Source organism: Engystomops pustulosus, chromosome 3 (assembly GCF_040894005.1).
Source record: "Engystomops pustulosus chromosome 3, aEngPut4.maternal, whole genome shotgun sequence".
Taxonomy (NCBI): domain Eukaryota; kingdom Metazoa; phylum Chordata; class Amphibia; order Anura; family Leptodactylidae; genus Engystomops; species Engystomops pustulosus.
This window is the reverse complement of record NC_092413.1, coordinates 150,920,750-150,936,964: the sequence shown is the minus strand read 5'-3', so window position 1 is coordinate 150,936,964 and position 16,215 is coordinate 150,920,750. Positions and strand designations below refer to the sequence as shown.

General features: G+C 39.6%; 1 long non-coding RNA gene across 2 annotated transcripts in view; it reads left to right on the top strand.

Moving 5' to 3' along the window:
• Positions 1–16,215, top strand: part of LOC140120584 (uncharacterized) — a 55,420-nt gene that overhangs the window by 18,953 nt on the left and 20,252 nt on the right. Inside the window, exon 3 of one of the 2 annotated variants that reach the window (XR_011853887.1) lies at positions 8,979–9,147. The exons of the other annotated variant lie outside the window; for it this stretch is intronic. This is a non-coding gene — a long non-coding RNA (uncharacterized lncRNA). Of the gene's footprint in view, positions 1–8,978; positions 9,148–16,215 lie in introns of those variants that run through there. 2 annotated transcript variants of the gene reach the window in all.

Here is a 16,215-nt window from a genome sequence, read left to right as displayed (position 1 = left end):
AAATAAAAAGTAAATGGCAGACTGTGCCTAATTGAAATCCAACCCCTAATAAATTTTCCCACTTCGGTCTTTGCGATGGATATGTGCGTCACTAAGCGCTAAACACAACGGTCGCAAGTCTCACTACAAATTCCTCACAATTTGGTAGTAGATGCACTGCAGCAAGGACAGCCACCAGCAGATCAACCAGAAATAAAATATATAACGCTATTGTAGGCGTAAGTAAGCCGTTTGGATTCTCCTATGGCTATTTTCTAGCCAAGTATGAAAGCACACTGCTATGCCAGATGAGATGACGCTGAGTTATTAAAAAAATAAACGTAAAATAAAAAGAAACTGGCAGACTGTGCCTAATTGAAATCAAACCCCTAATAAATTTTCCCACTTCGGTCTTTGCGATGGATATGTGCGTCACTAAGCGCTAAACACAAAGGTCGCAAGTCTCACTACAAATTCCTCACAATTTGGTAGTAGATGCACTGCAGCAAGGACAGCCACCAGCAGATCAACCAGAAATAAAATATATATAACGCTATTGTAGGCGTAAGTAAGCCGTTTGGATTCTCCTATGGCTATTTTCTAGCCAAGTATGAAAGCACACTGCTATGCCAGATGAGATGACGCTGAGTTATTAAAAAAATAAACGTAAAATAAAAAGAAACTGGCAGACTGTGCCTAATTGAAATCAAACCCCTAATAAATTTTCCCATTTCGGTCTTTGCGATGGATATGTGCGTTACTAAGCGCTAAACACAAAGGTAGCAAGTCTCACTACAAATTCCTCACAATTTGGTAGTAGATGCACTGCAGCAAGGACAGCCACCAGCAGATCAACCAGAAATAAAATATATAACGCTATTGTAGGCGTAAGTAAGCCGTTTGGATTCTCCTATGGCTATTTTCTAGCCAAGTATGAAAGCACACTGCTATGCCAGATGAGATGACGCTGAGTTATGAAAAAATAAATGTAAAATAAAAAGTAAATGGCAGACTGTGCCTAATTGAAATCAAACCCCTAATAAATTTTCCCACTTTGGTGTTTGAGGTGTGTGTCACTAAGAGCTAAACACAACGGTAGCAAGTCCCCCTGCAAATTCCTCACAATATGGTACCAGCTGCAAATAAAAAAAAAAAAGTATAACGTTATTGTAGCCCTAAGAAGGGCTGTTGGGTTCTTGTAGAATCACTCCTGCCTAACACTATTCTAATAGAACAGCCTAACGCTTTCCCTGACCAGCAGCAGCTCTCTCCCTAGCGGCATCCAGACACAGAATGATCCGAGCAGCGCAGGCAGGGGCTAGTCTATTCCAGGGTCACCTGATCTGGCCAGCCAACCACTGCTATCGACGTGTAAGGGTACCACGTCATGCTGGGTGGAGTGCAGAGTCTCCTGGCTTGTGATTGGCTCTGTTTATGGCCGCCAAAAAGCAAAATGGCGGGAGCTGCCATTTTCTCGAGCGGGCGAAGTATTCGTCCGAGCAACGAGCAGTTTCGAGTACTCTAATGCTCGAACGAGTATGTTCGCACATCTCTAATAGTAAACTTTTCACATAGTGCAGGTGCTCAAAAAGCAAAACATATCAATAATAATCAATCAGCCATGAACAATACAATCAATTATCCGATAAAGCAAGTGGTCCATCTATGTTGGGGAGCTGGGGCAGAAACCCCATGTGTATCGCCACCCACCGCTGCTGGGGTCATAAAAAATTTTGCTTCATCCATACTTATAAGCCTTGCTGGTGACACTTCTGCAAGCATGACTTCCAATTCTTTTTTTAATTGGATTGTCGGATTATACCAGAGTGAACTGTTACATTGTGTATCACGCAGCATATTTTTGCTCATTTGAACATAGTCTGCATGGTTCATGGGCACAATGATACTGCTCTTGTCCCATGGTTTTATGACAAAATTAACAAAAGTAACATTTTTAGACATCTCATCACTGTAACGTGGCAGGCTTTTCAATTCTGCATTCATAAGTTCAGTGAACAAATCAATATGTGTGTATATTTTTGTTTAAATACCCAGCGTCCTCCAGCATCCCACGCCACTAATATCAATGCTGCAGGGGGAGTCTATGCCGTTAAAGACCTGAAATATGAAATATTACTATCTGTTCTTTGATTGACCTCTGATGAATGTTAATCTCTTGATGGTGTAAAGGTGATAGGAGGCTAGGTAGAATCATGTATCTTACAAATAGCTTTCACTACAAGATTAGTGGAGTTTGTTTGGAGGTGTGATCTTTTCTAAGGTTATCTGTAATGTTACTGGTTTTTAAGAATTATCTTGGGCTTAGAAAGACACATAAAACATTGTGGTTATTACTTTGAATGCAGCTGATAATAATGGCTATATTTAACTATTTCTAGGTTAGATCCTTATACACTACAGGGAATCTACTAATTTAGCTTAGAGGCTTTATTAAAAAATCTGTGAAATATAGTGATGTTTGGGGTCATAGTCTCTACTGGCATGAGAACAATATATCTTACATATAGACCAGCACCTCGGGGGTTAAAATACTCATTTCAACACTTGATAACTTCTTTAAGTGGTATAGTTTCTAAAATAGGATCACTTCTTGGGTGTTTCTATTGTACTGCTATGTCAGGGGCTCTTCTAACACACCCAAAAACCATGACTGGGTATTGTCAATACTGCTCCTCACAACCCCTAGCAGCCACCATGACCAACTTTCTTTGAAATTAAACCCCCATAATTGTTTCTTTGGCCACAGCAGCCATGGTTTATTAACAAACAGGAAAAAATGAAAACATTGTTTAATATGGTAGTGGGTTCTAGAAGCCCAAAAATGGTCCATGTGCGCTAAATGTTCCATATTGAATGTGACGACCCCCTCAGAGGCTCCATCAGCCACGTTAAGTGGCTCATCACATTCCAGAAATATGCTTCGGGACTCCGTCTGAGTACCTCCTCCCAAAGGCGCATGCCCATTAATCAGAGTCTCCAATAATCTGGAGGTGGGCCAGGCCCTGTGACTTCACCTCCCTTCCAATTTCACCACCAACTTTAGGAACCATCTATACGCCACAGCACACATGCCTTGACACCTTGAGCATGTGACGCCCCCCTTAAGGCCAATGCTATCCCATTTCTATACACAAAACCAGCAACAGCTTGATTTAACTTCACTCTCACCTTATTGATTCCTTACACTGACTGGCCATGAAAAACGTGGAACGATATCTGACCAAACAACCAACACCCTAGGATGCAACACCCACAATCTCAACATATTGTGCTTAATATAATGTCCAAACCACCTATGTGTAACACTAAAATATCCGGGGGCCTGTCCAAACCCGCCAACCTACAAATTTGAGACAGCACATTACACCAACTCATGCCCTGAAAACCCAGCCAACGAACAATCGCTGCCTCCCTAGGAAAACTGAGCTGTCTGCCGTTCTGTCTTACATCTGAACTAATTGCTCTCCAATGTACAAACGAATGTCCGAAGATCCAGACCAATCTCAAATAAAACATGTTCATCAACCCCTTTTTTAAAAAACTTCTAACAACACCCGCCTAACAGAAACCTGACGAATCAATTTGTGCATTACACTAAGGACGGATGTATGACATATCTATTAGATTCCCATGGACCCACTTAATAACTGAGTCCCCACCTGTGGCCATGCTGATCAGATTTAGATCTCCTGATCCACAACTCAATGACCCCTCCGCCCCTAACCACATCACCCACCCCCCGTCCCCTGGTCCTATTCTTGGATGGTTACACCAATTGCCCCACTCGCAACTTGCCACAAAATGCTAGGGAAAATGCCAGTCTGAATAAAGACACCTCATGCTGGTTAACGCATGTCTCCACAACCACTATCGCCAGACCAGTTAAGATAGCAAAAATAACTGGACGGTGGCTGTTTAAGCTAACTTTCCCCCACTTGAAAAACTACGTAATGCCTGCTGCACCTGAAAAGCCCTGGTAACATCCTGCAATCCCTGCTACTTAAAATCAAAAGCAATGCCTGCTAAAATTCTATTAACTTGGGACACGGACCGACCTTTTTCTGCAGCTTCTCCCAAAAAACACAACAATGCTCCAATCCTATCCTTATCACTCTGCAATCCTGCAAATTTACCCGACCATACTTTCTATTCCTGCCAAGCAGCTTCATAGACCTTCCATGTCCCATAAGCCAAAGATCCACGGATCAACTCACGAGCTGCATTTATGCCAAGTCTTGCCTGGGACTGAACCCCATCCAATCTGAAGAACTCCAGTAATTGTGGGTTATACCACACAGGGGTGAAAGGGTGGTACATGAACACGTGACGAAGGCTCCGGTCCGGATCCAAAACGTGTAGTGTTTCCAAATAAAAAAATATTTTACATCCACTAGAGTGTATCCACTCTCTGTAAGCAGCAGCGCCCATAGGGGCGGGACAGTACCTCGAGTACCTCAAGGATCTTCGCACTTTCCCTTTCTATAACACTTTGCCGCTACATGTGAGGTACCTCTGCAAGCTGAGCAGGCATGTTTAAATTTACAAATAAATCTGAACTGGCACTGGCACTCGTTATATTGCCAGCACAAACCAGACCTGCTAACCGCCTGTTGACTCCCATGCGATCCTGAGGTCCCGAATAAGCCGGAAACTCCCGAAAGGAATGCCAAACTTTTTTGGGCTGAAAACCCTAAACTAAAGACCTTTATCTTTCTGGTCCCATCTAATAGCAAGTCTAATTGCTATGCGGTGTCTAAATTGCTCATTATTACGGAGCCAAACTCGTCTCCCATAATCACGATGAGCCTCACCTATCGCATCTACACAGCAGAAATGGTCAAAGCCATTCTCTGTTCCCCTATAACAGTCACGAGTATAGCAAAAGCTCGCCACCAATTATTAAAAGTTTGAGGAATCAGCCGCCACCTACGCTTATCCTCTTCCTCTTTTTTTACTCCCATCTTTTTTACTTTATCAAGATAACATTTTTCCAGAGGCAGTTTGGAGAATATTTCAACATATTCATCCTTCCATATCTTTTCTTTTACCTCCTTCTAAAGGTGGGACCGTCAAAACAAACATAAACCTCACCCCTCGCTCTATCATCCAACCTCACACTATCCTCCTTTTCCTTTTTAGTCTGGACGGTTAGTTTGACTCATACCTCTCTACGTGTCACTGAACTCTCTGTGCTAACACCGCAACTCGCCATGGACCCAGAACCCAAGCTGCCACTGGCAACTGCAATAGACCCCTATCACAATATTCTAACAGTACCCTACCAGGTAACTCCCGTCCGCCCTCAGCCTCTGCCGTACTCTCAGGCACACTAACCGGTATACTCTCTACTACCCCTTCACGCCTATTGCTTGCAAATTGGGACATAAGATAAGGAGGAAACAGACATGACAAAGAACCATATTCACCAAGCTGCTCGGAAGCTGAAGTCCTGCCAGCTGAACACCCCAAATCTGGACATCTCTGTTTTGAACCAAAAAGCAGGCTGTCACTGTCCGACACCCCAACATAGTCCCTGCTGACCTGCCATAATACAGATGATTGTCCATGTAGCTGACTGGAGGATGCTCCCACACCACTTCGCTCCCCGACACTTGCCTCAAATACAATCTGCTGCGTATTCCCTGTAGAAGCCATTCCATACAACCCGATTGTTGTAAAATTCTTCAAGGCCAGTTGACTTTAGCCCGCCCACCTGATATAGGAACACGGGCACTGAGCCTGCTGCCTGCAGCTTGCCTTGAACCTCTCTGAATGGAACCCGGCCACCTGGGAGCTCTTCTGTTTGCTGTCTGGCAGGACCTCTGACCAGAACATCACCAGAGGGACCTGCGGCTGTATAAATGGTAGATCCTGTTGTCATACAGGAAGCTGACAGTGCAGTACTGTCAAGCCACCTCCCACTTCCTGCCGCAGGGCCCAGGCACCTTTATAGATTCTTCTCTTGCAGGGACAGCCATGTCTAGGCAGATGAGCGCAGTGCCCAACTTGGAGGGTCCCTGGAGGGGCTGCTGCGGTGAACCCGACTCAGGGCTTGGACAATGCAGCATCCTTGTCCTCCTGGCCGGCTGCTCTGTGCCTGCTTTGTCAGCTGACAATCTTATTGCCTCCCGCAACCAGTCCTCTCCCCAATCACTGGCTGCTGCAGCAAGCTGTGTCAATAAATCCTGCGTGGAGGCCATCACAAGAGAGCTGAGGTGAGTGACTTACTCTCCTTAGAACGCTCACCAAACTGACTTCCACATGTCTTCCCACACTTTCTCCTGATAGGCTACAGCACTCGCATCATTTAAAGAAGCTAATACGCTTTTTCCAAGCCCCAGTCATGCCGGTCTCTGCCCAGCACTATGTTTGGGGCTTATTCGTTTCCTATCTGGTGAAAACAGAGCTTCCCTTCTGATTTCTGCCATGTACCAAGACCATAGATTTTTTCACCTGTGTAACATCATAATGGACTGGTTTTTATCTGTAGGAAGTAAACAATGAAGATTCCTACAGAATAACAGAAAGCAGAGATCGAGAAAGATATGAGGAATTAATACAGAAAGTAGGTAGAAAAATTGAATAATTTTTCATTGTATAACCAATAACATTTATTTGCAGAGGTGAACAACCTCTTTATGATGGTTTTTTTGCTGCCTCTGTCTTTGTGGGGGAAGTAAAATTCAGATTACATGTTGTGGCAGGGTAGCTGCCACTGAAGCAGATTTTGGGCATTAAAGGTGTATTTTGCCCAAGGAAAAGCTGACCTGGGAAAGTTGGATCTGTCTGATTAAGTTTAATTTGCAGCCAGCTGGAAGTCCTGCACAAGTACCTGGTGCAGACTTCCCAGGCCTGTGGAGCTGTGGCAGTGAACTGATTCCGGGAGTGTTTGTGGTGCCAGGCAGTAGGCCAGCGCCTGGTGAGGTAGGGAACCTCAATGTGTAGTTAGTGCCGGAGAGGCATAGGCTTTATTTTCATGTTTTCTTTTTTTTGTATTACTGCTGGATAAAGCTGGCTGCGGTCAGTTGTACCCGAATGCTGATGAATTGTGCCCATCTACCTTAGGAGACGACGATCCCGAGACTAACCCCTTACAATGTATTTATGATAACTGTAAAACTAAACACCTCCTCCCATGTGACATCATGCGCCAGACTTCTGATAAATGATGTCCCTGGACGCAGGACCATCAATATCTGGAATGGGCACTTAATAGAGTTAAAAACAGCGTGAAAAACAAAGACTATGGGGCATATTTACTAAGGGCTTTGCGCCAGTTTTCTGTCGGACTTTGTACGTTTTTTCTAGTGAAAACTGCTTGCACAGGTATTTAAGATGTGTTTGCACCACAAATGTGGACTCGATCCTTGAGAAAATTCTATCAAAGGGACAACTATTGGGTAATGTGTCTCTATTAAAAATGAAGACTAAAGAATCCTGGTTATTGGTACAGGGTTTTTACATGCAATTATGCAGAAAACAAGAAAAAGTTTTTCATGATCAGCGAGGGAGACTAAAATTTCCCAATTCGAAGTTATGTCAACTGCAACTCCTGCAAAGAGGTATATATGATTAGATACATGAAATGTTATCTTATGTCGGCAAACAATAAGGAAATTCAAATGGAGGTTTACAGAAGATCTATATGATATCTCTCGTAAAATGTCAGGAGCGGCCAAAGACGTAGGAAATGCGCATTGCATAAGCACCTTGATTATTTAACAAATATATAAACCAATAAGATGTGGCAATCTTGCATAACTTCTGAATAACCAGGAAGAATTTAAAGAAGGAACTAAGGCACCGTTATCGCAAGAAGTGATGTAATTTAAAAAAAAAACATTTTCTTACTGTATACTCCAAATGTTTCATTTCTTGGATTTCTTGGATGTTCTATGCAAACCATGATTTAATTCTCATTTCAGTATCAAAGACAGTATTGTATTCTCAGAAGATTTTCATAATACCCAATTTTATGTTTATGTTTTTATTCTATAGAATGGCACTGCATGTCACTCCATCAGATATATTTAAAGGGTGCTCAAGTAGGATACCAGTCCATTCACAAATATAATAAAAAAACTTAGCACTCAATACAGTGATGCAAAAATTAGAATTGTACCAATGGATAAAGTATAACAATCCAAATTCATGTGATGTTTTGGTCTGAAAAGTAAACCTACTTCAGACAAGGATTGCAAGGTGTCAACAGGAGTAAAAGTAAGCCGGTATGCGGAGCCAGGTGGTAGGTAAGGCAGTAAGCACTGCCAGGAAATAGCCCCAAGGCTATATAACCCTGTGTCTGAAGAAGGTCTACTGTTCAGAACAAAACATTCCATGAATTTGAAAGTATAGCGTCCACAAAGTAAAAATAGAATGAATAGAAAAAATAAAATAAAGTAAAAATGAAGTATCAACAATCCAATTTCCAATGAGCACAATTTTTCGGATCCCCATTAAGTGGAGTAATATCCATTAAGTGACCCCATTTCTTCCACACATTCCATGAATTTGGATTGTTATACTTTATGAATCAGTAAAATTCTAATTTTTGCATCACTGAGTGGAGTGCCGTTTTTTATTATATTTGTGAATGGACTGGTATTCTACATGAGCAGCCTTTAAATATATCTGGTGGAGTGACATGCAGTCCCATACTATAGAATAAAAACATTAACATAAATTTGGGTCTTATGAAAAGTTAGAAAATCTTCTGAGAATAAAATACTTTCGTCTATACTGAAATGAGAATTAAATCATGATTCGCCTAGAACATCCATCCAAGAATTGAAACATTAGGAGCATACAGTAAGGGAATTTTTTTTTTTAATTATATCACTTCTTGAGATAACGGTACTTTAGTTCCTTCTTTATATTGAGACAATGTGGGTAACTAGTATACTTTATGCACCAGTAAAATTCAAAGTTTTGCATCACTGAACGGAGTGCCAAGTTTTTTATTATATGTTTTATTCCAGTCATTTTCTATCTCCTTTGGTCTGAGACAGAGAAACTGGGAATCAAACAGACTCCGCCGCAAGTTACGGAAGGTCGTATTTCTTCACTGTGCGTCCGATATATATTCAGCTTTACTTACCAGGTCTACTATCTTTCCACAATATCATCTGGTTCCGGTGGCTCCCAATAAGATGTTTACATGTGAAACATGCATCACGTGATCTTATGCCAATTGATTGGACCCTATAGTTGTTCAGGAGACTTTTTGCTCCATATGTCATGCCGTTTATTTGTTTGTGTTGTAATCATAATGTTGTTACAGTCCGATTTTCTCTTTGATGAGATAGGGCTGGTTTTAACTCTTTAAACAAACCGGAAATTACATATGTTTGGAAATAAGTTAACATTCATTAACATTCATTAACATGGCATTATTGTTACCAAAATAAAAGATTATCCGTGTTTGCAGTCTGGCTGGACCATGAATAATTTTCCTTTCACTTTAACCCATCCACTTCTCATACTAAAAACTTTTCCTTTTTTGTTTCTTTGTAGGGGACCAAAGACCCTCTGTTTCATTTAATTAGCTTTTATAACTAAATATTTTCCTACCGACTATTCCCCTCTTTTAACTTTTTTATTTTCAGACCAAGTAACTACCAATTATCTAAAATGTCAGTCTTTTATGTAGCTCTTCAAAGCTACCATTTTAGTATTTTGCTTGTTTATTTAATTTTCTATGAATTAATAAAGAGTCTGTTAGGAGATATGGAACTGAGGCAGGGATTTATTCTGATTGATATATTTGGAGTTGGGATTTTAAAGTAAGGACAAAATGTAATTAAATGAGGGAGGCTTACTTTTGGTTCCTCTCGATCATTAGTAAACGATTTCTGTGTAACTGTTTAAAATAAAAATCCGATACATTTCAAGATACATGTGTGAACTTATTTCTGTGACCACAAAAAGCCACAGAACAACCTACAAACATATTTCAAGCCTCTAAGTGCTCTTCTAAATATACTGAAACTCTCCTTAAATCACTCTTCTTTCAGTATTATGTATTAATCAAAATTTTATATATTGATTGTATCTGATCAGTAATCTCTAATGAGTCATAAGAAGGAAACTACATTACAAGCAAGAAGACTATAATAAGCATAATAGCAACAAGGGCACAATACACAAAAAATGCACAACAGCTATTCTCATTTTTGTTAAATGACATGAAATGTTTAAAATCAAATTCATAAGATAAGAAAGTTATCTAATGGTGATAACAGTGCACAGAGATCCAAACATTCAGCCAGTATCATAGTCATCTTAGATGCTTAGAGGCCCTGATTCCTTATGGCACCCCTATCTTGAACTACAATAATGTTTTCAGTGCAGGTGAATAGTCATACAGTCATATTACACTTAGTATAATAGATCAATACTGTGAGACGGAATCGAAGCAATGTTCTGCTGAAATACTAACCATATTTTATGAACCAAATACCGCCAATCTCAATTTGGACTTTAACAGAGTTGTTAAAACTTGTTTTTCTTGACGCATAGCATTTTTTTGTGTCCAGCTGTACTAAACTTTTTTTTAGAAATATAGACCTATCAATATTAAGCATGATAAACCAGTTACACTTACACATAGAGCCAGTCAATGATTTAATATATTAAAAAGTTCACTATTATCACTTGGACTATGCATTTATGTAATGAAATATGGTTAAGTTACCAAGTTCGAGCTGTTTTCAATTTTTGGTCTTTTAAGAGCTTTTTAGAGTTCGAATCAGGGCAAGGAATAGCTTGAGTTTACCTTCGCTGTGAATTCTTGAGAATATTTGAAGTACTTAGTAAAAGCTTTGAGTCCCATGCATACGTCAATAGCTTCATTTTCTTATAATCAGTTGTTGTTTTTTTGTTTTGAGCGAGCGAGTGAATATAAAGCCATAATCTCAACTCTGTTTATCAATTTACAGATAAAGTCAAGCTCTTATGTGAGTATTTTCAGTATTTTGTCAAAAGTTAAACTGCCATAAGGAGATTAAGGTCAAGTCACTCAAATATACGATTCATCCACCCCTCCATAAATGTGGCAAGATCCAAATTATAGACTGAACATAATGTTAGGCCTCTTGTTGGTCCCTCTTAATGCTGTTAATGGTTAAGGAAGGGAAATAAAAAAATGAAAAAAGAGATGAAATTTGACTTCCTCCCACACAAATGAACTTTAATCTTTTACTTAAGTAATAGTTATGTTCTACATCCTCTGTGATAAATTTAATGCTTCATTCTTATATTGAATTGTAGCATGTGAAAATGGAGACTTTAGATGTGAACTTGTCTACACCACAGGCTATCCATTTATTGCTGTCAAATACGGAGTACTGGCTGTAAAACTCTATTCTGTAGTAAAATACAGTAATAGCATTTGCTATACACTGAAGTGTGATCTAACTTACGGTACATGATACTAGTAGGATCATTAGTGGTAAATGTGTTACCAGGTCACATGACTTCTCTAGAAGCTCTATAGAATCTCTAGAAGTTTATAGTATTCAATGTTCCTTGGAATTTTACTGGAATCCAGTTTACAGGTATCCATACACTTACAGGTAATAAGTTTATACTAAACAATGTGAACACTGAACAAGTTGTATATAGTGATGAATTGTATTACAGTCAAATAAAGGCATCTGTGCATTGTTTATTTCTATATTTCTATGCCAGGCCCTATCTGAAATTAAAAGAGTCAGTGACTTTTCATATATGAAAACGAGCGCATTGGCCAGAGACAGGTAAGCCACGCGCCGGCCAACTCCCTACCGGTTGTGCCGACCTCTCAATGTCCTGTGCCTCCTCTGGTGTGGAGGTGGTGGAAAGGGGGAAATAATCACAGGTCCTAGTAATATGCTAGCATTTGCAATTATTTCATTACTTCTATGACACTGGCGTGACACAGAAGCCCTGATAAATACCCGCCTAAATGTTAATTGAAATTAAATGTCTGCTGAAAGTAAATTATTGCAGGGGTGATTTATCTTTAACAAGGAACATTATGAGCCTTTTTTAATATATCGTATATACTCGAGAATAATTCATCCCAATTATAAGCTGAGACCCCTAATTTTAAAGTTGGAAATGCATTGTCACAGCTGATGTGATGTAGTGCCTAATGTAGTGCCCAGCAGCCTCTCTCAATAATGAAATGCCCCATGCAGCCCTTCCCCAGTCAAGAAAAATGCCCCATGGAGCCCCCCATAATGAAATGTTCTACAGCTGTCCCTCTTGTAATTAAATGCCTGATGCAGACCCCCTATTTATGGAATACATAATCAGCCCCCCTATTTATCAAATGCTTATTGCGGCCCTTCTAATAATGCAATGCCTGATGCATCCCCCTAAGAATGAAATGCTCTGCATTCCCCTTATGAATAAAATGCCCTGCAACCCCCTATTAATGAATTTCCCAATGCAGCTCCCCCTAATAATGAAATGCCTGATGCAACCCCCTAAAAAAGAAATGCCCTACAGCTCCCTAATAATGAAATGCCCAATGCAGCCCCCTTAAGTATGAAATGCCCAATGCAGCCCCCTTAAGTATGAAATGCCCAATGCAGCTCGTCGGTGTATCATACAATAAACTTAGACACTCACCTTCTGTTGCTGCCCAATGCTCTGCACATTAGGAATATTGGTTGCAGTTTAATAGGCCTATCAGACTAAACTCAGACGGGATTGTTTCATGTTTTCCTCCTTTTTATCTCTTCTCGTTGCTGTTTTTTTGGCGCAAGACTAGAGTTGTGCCTTTTTTGCAACTTTTTCAGACCCAGTTCGCTGTGCACTTTTAAGCCTGGTTTCTACCTTCTATATGTTATAGTTTAACAGGCTTCAAGATGTTGGTGCGCCTTAAAAGTGAAAGAACATTCCAGATCCCACCGGGCAGAGACAACTGTAGGATATAAGATGCAGTAATAACTGCACCCTTTATAAAAATAGCACAAAAGAGCATGATTCATCTCAGATAAATCTGAAGGGCTGTAAAGTGAAAAAAAAAGGTGTATGACTCATGGCCAAAGATAAATCACCCCCAAAATGTCCAAAAGTTTCCTGGCATGTATACTTTATACACCCTTCTGTATAGATATTTCTTCTTTGTTCTTCTGTTTACTGTCAGGAACTAAACATTATACACCAGCTAATGATACAAAGATCATAAATTATCCCTTCTTATTGTGTGACAACAAATATCTTGACTTTTGGTGATTTTCTAAAATAAACAGAAATAATGATTTCCTAGCTGCTCCGCTAGCTCTTCTTGCTAAAGGGTAATCTGACATAATTATTTTCTTGTGTAATTTAACTCAATTGCCTTTTAAATGGAACTACTTCCTGTTGGATATCTACATTATAAAAACAATTATAAGAACTAATGCTTAAAACACATATTTGCTGCCAGCAGGGGGGACAGTATTGTAACAGTTGAGTAGTTGCTCTAGCACTATCTGGCCTGTCATGAATGCATTTACATCACAATCCTAGGTCGAGTTCAGATTGGGATAGTTTTTATTTTATTATTCTGCTTTGTTAAAGGAGCTGAAGAACAGAAATAAAGGACGTTCCAGATCCGTAAAAAGACACTAATGACATTTGACCATCAATGGCCATTTGACACCAATGACCATCCAGGTCTTGATTGTGAATGTTACTGGACAAGATTGTCATGCATACTGCTTGTGTCTGTGATTTTAGACTGTTTCTGTGATGAAGGTTCCTGCAGAAATGTGAACACGGCCTTACAAGTGTAATCATAAACATGAAGGAAAAAGAATTGTACTCCAGGAAACATTAGTGACATTACTAATTTTATCCTACAGGTAGATGATAAATGTTAAATGTGATTTTCCATACTTACTGGTAATTGAGTTGGGGGCGGGACAAAAAAATTAAATAGAATAAACTCACTTGGCTCCAGCTCACTATTACAGTAATGGGACTTTGTCTGTTTACTCTCCTGACCAGTCTATAACTGCGGTACCGTTACTGCCTATCGCTGTTACCGCCATGAGGCGGTATGAAGTCCCTGCCTCAGGCAGCAGATTGTAGACCCTTTTTGGGGGCAGCAAATTGATCGTAGTACGGACTTGCCAAATGCTGAAGAAGGCTGAAAAATCAATTACATCATTTTTAAAGGTTGGGAGTGCAAAACGAAAACGCAAAAACGCTGTGTGGAGTTGTGCTGCATGAAGCTGAAGATATTTGACTGTGGATTCAGCAGAGATAATCCATGGCTGGGAGAAATAGTAAAGAAGTCCTCTTGCTGATTGAGCATATCATCACCTGTAAGGTACTAGATGTCACTAATGTCTGAGTCATTGACTGACTACTAGTGTATGAGGTAGCATTATCAGAGGGGGGGGGGGGGGGGTTTCAATTTTTGCCTCAGGCAACAAAAAGGCTAGAATCGGTCTGGGGTCCACTCAACACTATGTAGGAGTGATACCTTTCCCTAAAGCACATTCATACAAAACAAATGAAATTATTAACATGTTAGTTGTTCCCATATCCCAAAATGTCCAGTTTATCAAAATATAAAAACTGTAATCCCATGAGGTTAACACTGCAACAGAAAAAAATGTTTTAATCATTAAACATTTTTTTTTGCCATTTTGTCACCTATAAAAGTTTGAAAGGTTCTACAGTTCTCAAAATTATATCTATGAAAATGTCAGCTTGTCCTGCAATAATTGCCAAATTACACCGCCTCATAAACCAAAGAATGGGCAAAACATAGCTTGCAGGACTTGGCTACGTTTTTACAATTTATAAAAACTATTAAGACATATCCAAACTGAATAAATTTGGTATCGCAGTGATTCTATGAACCAAAAGAATACAGGAAACACACCATCTAAACAAATGTGATTTATGGAAGGAGTGGAGTGTAAAACAGAAATGCAATAAACTGGTCCTTGAAGTGTTAAGTGATGACTGTTTTGATTGCCCTGTGTCACGCAATGATATTATTAGTATAAGTTTACATGAGATATGTAACTAGTCAATTGCTATTAAAATCATTTTTAAAAATTGAATTCAATAGTGTGAATTTTATAACCAGCAGTTTTTGTAACAGACAGAAAGACATGAATAATAGGGCCTAATGATATTACTTCTTAAAGGGGTTGTCAGGGAATAAAAATAAATTAAAGATGGGGGTGGGTAAGTGTAAAGATTATAAATAGTAAAATTACTGCAATCTGTCTTCTGAGACAACTGTACTTACTTCTGTAATGATGTAAAAAATGATCAGCGCTATTCTGTGACAACATTCCTTTTGTGATGCACATAATCGTGTGTACTATTCTGTGACAACACAACTTTCCTAAGGCACTAAGTGATGTGCACTAATCTTTGACACTACATTACTTAAGCAAGTATTCATGTGTGCTTTGCAATTAAGGCATAATTCAAGATTTTTCTGGAGCTGAATACTATACAGGGCCAAGACCTAGATCTCCATGGATAATTTAGTAAATGCTAATAATCCTATCTAGTCTTTGTAAGTATTGCTTTATAATCCAGGATGATTAGTAAAATATCATTTCATTCTTTAGAGCAGGGCAATTATTTCAAATTTTCACCTGTCCCTATAACAGGACCCTCATCTATGCACCTAACAAGGGCAATTGCTGTTTTTTCCAAAGTCCCTGTCTGTATGATTGACCCTGTGATGAGCAGCAACCTTTCCCTAGCTATCTTGTTTGTGTAGTGGTGTCTGGACATGTGACCCTGCTCTTATACTGAAGTGTCTCATGTACTGTCTGGCCAGTCACTGGCATGCCTAAAGAGAACTTCCTAAGAGACTGTAAGATGCTTGATTGGCTTCTTCAGCAGTCAATCAAGCAGCTTTGTGTTTCATTCCAGAATGCAGACCCGGATCCTGAATAGTGATGCTTGTTCAGGCTCCAAGTACATGGGTGCCAAACCTGTGAAATTCAGTACGGACACAAACTATGCAGGTCTACTCATCATGAGTCACCACCTCAACTAGATCTGACTCTTCACATTCTATAATAAATGTTGTTGCCTTGATTCTGGTGAATGTGGAGAAAAAAATAACAATTTTAATAAATCTGTGCATATTATTTTAAGATAAGATAAGACTTTTATCGTCCCTGGAGGGAAATTTATTTGCTATAGCCGTAACAATCAAGATTCAAGACATAAAATGATATGCATACAAATCAACATAAAAAA